Source organism: Ranitomeya imitator, chromosome 4 (assembly GCF_032444005.1).
Source record: "Ranitomeya imitator isolate aRanImi1 chromosome 4, aRanImi1.pri, whole genome shotgun sequence".
Taxonomy (NCBI): Eukaryota; Metazoa; Chordata; class Amphibia; order Anura; family Dendrobatidae; genus Ranitomeya; species Ranitomeya imitator.
The window spans coordinates 133,423,124-133,429,421 of record NC_091285.1 but is presented as its reverse complement, the minus strand read 5'-3'; the positions used below and the strand labels follow the sequence as shown (position 1 = coordinate 133,429,421).

General features: G+C 44.9%; 1 long non-coding RNA gene across 2 annotated transcripts; it reads right to left on the bottom strand.

Annotated features, from left to right (window-relative positions):
* Positions 1 to 370: 370 nt before the first annotated feature.
* On the bottom strand, positions 371 to 6,122 carry LOC138675569 (uncharacterized). 2 transcript variants are annotated; one of them, XR_011320691.1, is made up of 3 exons: positions 6,094 to 6,122; positions 1,100 to 1,335; positions 371 to 624 (listed from the first exon to the last, which is right to left on the bottom strand). It is a non-coding gene; the product is annotated as an uncharacterized lncRNA (long non-coding RNA). The 2 variants fall into 2 exon arrangements; XR_011320690.1 differs by having other exon boundaries at positions 4,267 to 6,102.
* Between the last annotated feature and the right edge of the window lie 176 nt (positions 6,123 to 6,298).

Sequence of the window (6,298 nt, the reverse complement as noted above, 5' to 3'; positions counted from 1 at the left end):
GACATACCATACCAACTTAGCAATTAGAAAGGTACGATTGGAGAGACACAAGAGGGAAGGAAAACCACACAAAACGTTAATCTACTGCTGCTGAATAATGTAATGTACTCTTCAAAACAACCATTTACATTCCTCAAAGAAGGAAGAGACATGGAGCAATGATGAACAATCAGTGAACCTGCAGCTGTGATAACATCTTGTTAGGTAAAATTAAATATTCGAGAATTTGAAAATATGAATCCCACATTTACTAATAGGTATAGGAATTTTACTAAAATACTCAATAAATCACTAATGTTAACGGCGATTCTTCCATTCAGACAAAAGTTAGGACTTTAATAAATCAGCAACCAGTGAAAGGACAAGATAAAACTTTAATGCAACATTTAGAAGTGGATGGTACCCACTGGGCGATCTGGTACGCTGACCAATCAGTCATGGATGAATGCTTCTTCACAAAAGTCATAAGTGAAATGAAGTGTCAATCAGGTGAAGAACTGTCTTCCAAATGAAGAATTCCCTCTTGAAGTAACACCATCTTGGTAAGGTAATGAATAGGCCATTTAGAATGTTGGTGCAAATGGCAGATCTGAATCCCGAGGGTGAGTGTGGAGACGATTTAGCCTGTTGGCCAAAGAAAAATCCATAACGTTTTCTGCAGCTCTGGAGTTCACAAGCGCCTGCTACAAAAATAAGGAGGTTTGAAGAAATGTGAAACTGGAATGATAAAAGTACCGGGGGTGGATTGTTAACCCCATGGTGTGCCCTCCATTTTCATCTAAGATTTGAAGTTTTCGGTTTGGCTGTTAATCAGGGAGAGTAAAGACATAATGTAACCAGTTGGAGAAGGACAAGGGACTACTTTACGAAAGCTTTGAGGTTCTCTTCCTGGGCAGAAACTTGGAAGTAGTGCTGACTTTTGGAAATAGACAATCCTGATCCTTTTCACTATTTTCTTTAAAGGGAATCTGTCACCCCAAAATTCGCCTATAAGCGAAGGCCACTGGCATCAGGGGCTTATCTGTAGCATTCTGTACTGCTGTAGATAAGCCCCCGATGTAACCTGAAAGTGAAGAAAACCAAGTTAGATTATACTCACCCAGGGGCGGTCCCGGTTCGGTCCGATGGGCGTCGCGGTCCGGCGCCTCCCATCTTCAAACAATGTCGTTCTCTTCTTTGCTTCCTGCCGTGGCTCCTGCACAGGAGTACTTTGTCTGTCCTTGCAGCGCTGGAGTCCTGGGTTCTAATCCCACCTTGGACAACATCTGCAAGGAGTTTGTATGGTCTCCCCGTGTTTGCGTGGGTTTCCTCCAGGTACTCCGGTTTCTTCCCACACTACAAAGACATACTGATAGGTAATTTGAATTGTGAGCCCCAACGGGGACAGTGATGATAATGTGTGCAAACTGTAAAGCGCTGCGGAATATGTTAGCGCTATATAAAAATTATTATTATTAAATGCAGATCTAGATAGTGGAAAGAGAAACCAGATCATCAAAGGATGTTTGCAGATTCTGTCCAGTTAACTCATTTTTAGCTAGTTTGACAAACCACACATGCTTGCTTATAAGAAACATAAAACATCTCTTACCTTTTCCCTATGGAGGGAAGCTGGTTTTCTCCCTCATGTTGTGAACTGATGCCTCTGCATTGTACTGCCTAAAATGGGACACTGACAGGGCTGGGGTTTCTGTAATATGTGGTAACCCGTGGACATGCCATAATTGTCTAACAAAAAAATAACCTATAAAGGGAATCTGTCACTAGGTTGCTGCTACCCCATCTGAGAGACCCTGATTCCAGTGATATGTCACTTACTGACCTGTATGTTATATTCTTGATAAAAACCATGCTACCTGCTTAAAGAAGTTGTCCACTTCTATAACTTTTTTTCATAAATCTTGCTATTATGTGCCACTGAAAACATCCAGTGTTTATATTAGCAATATTACCTTTTATCATGCTGTAGCAGCACATCTTTAGTGCTGGATCCAGCTCTCATGGGGTTAATCAACAACTTCCTTTCTCCTGAGTTATTGTGCTCTAATACTACAAGTTCCATGATGCATTGCACTGGCCTGTAAGCCCGAACCTAGCACACCCACTCCAAAACACACCCAAACCCCTCCCTCCAAAATGATTTGTGATATCATTTCTCTCCAGCCTCCTCTTTTACATTTGTCCAACCCACACTCCATTACAGATAGATATGGGATAGATAGATATGGGATAGATAGATGTGTATCTATGTCTATTTACATAGATATGTCCATATCCATGTTTCTAAACCCCTTCACCTTGGAGCTTTTTTCGTTTATCGCTCCCCTTCTTTCCAGAGCCATAATTTTTCCGTCAATATGGCCATGTGAGGGATTGTCTTCTGCGGGACAAGTTCTACTTTTGAACGACACCATTGGTTTTACCATGTCGTGTAACAGAAAATGTGAAAAAAATGTGCGATGAAATTGCAAAAAAAGTGCAATCCCATACTTGTTTTTTGCTTGGCTTTTTTGCTAGGTTCACTAAATGCTAAGGTTGTGTGCATGCATTGCGGATTTGATTGCAGATCCGCAGGGTTTTTTGCCGCACAGAATTGCATCAAATCCGCATTGTAGTGCACAACCAATGTAAGTCTATGGCAGCCGCAGACTTGTTCTGCACATGCTGCGGAAAAAGCCGCACCGAAATACAGCTTTTTTTCCCACAGTATGTCACTTCCTTTGTGCGGAACTGCAGCGTTTCTGCACCCATAGATTTGCATTGAGTCGGGCACATCCGCAGAAAACCGCAGATGTAAAAAAGATCTGCAGCTTTGCTGCAGATGTGGGTCCGAGAAACGCTGCAGTTTGGGTTGAGGAAAGTGTGTGGGCGGTGACTGTGTGCGTGTATGTGTGTGCGGGCAGGGTCTGCGGGTTGTTCGTATGTGTGCGGGACTGTGCAGGTGTGCGCGGGACTGTTTGGGTGTGTGCGGGGCTGTTTGGGTGTGTGCGGGGCTGTTTGGGTGTGTGCGGGGCTGTTCGGGTGTGTGCGGGGCTGTCAGGGTGTGTGTGGGGGGTCTTTGGGTGTGTGTGTGTGTGCAGGCATCATCCGATGGGACTACAAGTACGCAGCATACAATCTGCAACTAATCCAGATGTAATCCGGACACACACTCTACACTATCCATACATCTATTAATAGATATATCTATCCATAGATATATCTATTCAGATACATCTATAGATATGTGAATAGATAGATGTATGCATCTATAGATCTATCTATATGTAGATCTATCTATCCATCTCATCTGTCTATCTGTGTGTAATGGAGTGTGGGTTGGCCAAATGTTAAAGAGGAAGTTGGACAATAATGACATCACAAATCGTTTTTTTTTGTTCAATAATACTTTATTTAGCTTTCAAAAACGCATTAAAAACGCATAAAGGAGAGATAATGGTGTGCACTCAGGTCAAGAACAGGGAGGTGCTGGTAGAACAGACCATGTGGTCCCAACAATCATGTACTTGGAAATCACCGCACACTCAGAACCGGTATGATGCAAAAAATTGTTACACAAGTTTATTGTGTTCACAGTCAATGTTGCCACAAAAGAAAATAAAATGTGCTGATAGAAACCCAACGTTTCGACCCTGCTGGGTCTTATTCATGGGGTTACTATGGAAAACAGAGAGAATGTCAGTTTTAAATCCGCTAAGGCTACGTTCACATTAGCGTTTTGCGTGTTTGCGTCGGGTGACGCAGCGGCAACGCATGCGTCATGCGCCCCTATATTTAACATGGGGGACGCATGGACATGCGTTGTGCTGCATTGTGCGACGCATGTGTTTTTTTTGCCGCAAGCCTCGGGCGCAGAAAACGCAACAAGTTGCATTTTTCTTGCATCCAAATTTCGGCAAAAAAGGACGCATGCGTCGCAAAACGCAGCGTTTTTGCGTGCGTTTTTATTTGCGTTGTGCGTTGCGTCGCCGACGCAGCGGCGCACAACGCAAATGTGAACGTAGCCTAACATCGACGGAGGCAAAGAAGATATAATATGAGAATGAGCTAAATCATAATATATATATATATATACACCAATGGATAAAAATAACTAGACAAGCATAAATGGTATTTACAAACATATACAGGTATATTTACAAAGGGAGAGGAGCCAGAGATGGTAAGAGACTAACGTTGCTGTGCAACACTTTTGATTCAAAGTTGTTTGTGACATTAACCTGAAGCGGGGATGTTGGAGAAAAAGGCGTCATATAAGCTAGTTACCTTGGTTTACCATTAGACACATATAGGAGTGGCAGATGTAGAGTAGGAGCAAAGATCCCTTGGCGTATAAATTGTCACTGTGATGGATGATAGAACAACAAAGTTACATAGGGATAAGTGCGAACAGAATACGTAGGGCATCTAGATGTTGTGTGCAAGTAGGGTCCCCTTGGCATACAGAGTGCGGATGGTAATAATTGGGGGGAATGTACAGCGGGAGAGGCATGGGATATAGGGTGGGATGCGATGTTTTACAGTGCTACTGACCCCCACTGACGCTATGGTGGTTTGTCCAGTTGGTGTTACATAGTTACCCCACAGTACTACATGGTTATTAGTCCCCACTGGTGCTATGATAATTGGAGGGTTACAGTATGCATCAAGCTGGCAGACACAATTCATGGGGCCACGAGCCACATGTGGCTCCCGAGCTACAGGTTGGGGAGCCCTGGTCTAGGGTAATGATTGGGTTTAGGCTAGGGTTAGGGTTTTGGCTAGGGTTAGCATTGGGGTTGGGTTCTTTTGAAAAATGATGACTAGTGTTGAGCGCAAGCGCTCGCTACTCGAATCTGCACCGGGGTCACTCAAGCACCAGCGATACTTGGCGCATAGCCGAGCACCCAGTACAAACTCGAGTAGGGAGCGCTTGTGCTCAACACTAATGATGACATATTCAATATGATGACCTAATGTTATCAAATTGTGTAGTACCTTTCGTTCAAAATCCTCACTGCACCCCTAGATAAAATCCCTAAGGGGTGTAGTTTCCAAAAAGGGGTCACTTGTTGGGGGTTTACACATTTTAGGCACATCAGGGGCTCCCAAAAGTGACATGGGTTTGCTATCGATTCCAGCCATTTTTGTGTTCAAAACGTCAAACGGTGCTCCTTCACTTCCAAGCCCTGCCGTGCTGCCAAATAGTGTATTTCCCCCACATATGGGGTACCGGCGTACTCAGGAGAAACTGCACAACAAGTCTTGGAATCCATTTTCTCCTGAAATCTTTCTGAAAGTAAAAAACTTGGGGCCAAAGCAAAATTTTTGTGAAGAAAAGGAAAATATTTTTTTCTTTCCACATTCCATTAATCCCTGTGAAGCACCTGAAGGGTTAATAATCTTCTTGATGGTAGTTTTGAGCACCATGAGGGGTGCAGTTATTAGAATGGTGTCACTTTTGGGTATTTTCTGTCATATAGACCCCTCAAAGTCACTTCAAATGAGAGGTGGTTCCTAAAAAAATGGTTTTGTAAATCTTGTTGGAAAATTGAGAAATCGCTGGTCAACTTTTAACCCTTCTAACGTCCTAACAAACTAAAATTATGGTTCAAAATTGTGCTGATATTTATTAGTTTGTGTGGTATATATGACCACGTCTCCTCCCTATGGCACACACGATGTCAATGTGCCCCCGCCATACACTCCTCACATCACAAAGGCCGGGTGGGGGTCCGCCTGCTGAGACCCCACTGCTCAGTAGGGTGGGGCGGTGAAATACTGGAGTGCACCCCCAGCCACTGGCTATACCTTCCAGAGCGCCATTCTTGGGACCCCCGGGCGAGCGGACCCTCACTGCCTCCCGTGTGTGGGGGGCGGATTAACCCTTCCATGCCACCGTGCAAGTCTCCAGTACAATGCCTTTTGGCAGACTGGTGTAGCTGGATGCATTCCTCATCGCTAGCAGGAGATTTTCTCACTCCCGGCCACCGCACCCCCCGCCTGCACACACCGCACCCAGCAGCCGGGTGCCCGCCGCCGCTGAGCGCAGATGTGCCTGGGGTCAACCACGCACAAGGGATCTCCCGGCTCATAACCCTGCAGTCATCTGACCTCGTCACGTGATTTCCTCCCCGTGCTCTCCCTCACACACAACAGCAACAACTAGCTTTCTGCCAATCAGGCAGGTCTGATGAATTGACCAATCAGAGCGGGTCTGATGAATTGACCAATCACAGCGAGTGTTACGTGTCGCGGTCCAGGATGTGGCTGGCAAACCTGGGAGCCGTGTATTGTTGTAGAGCGCCTTGGCCCCGCC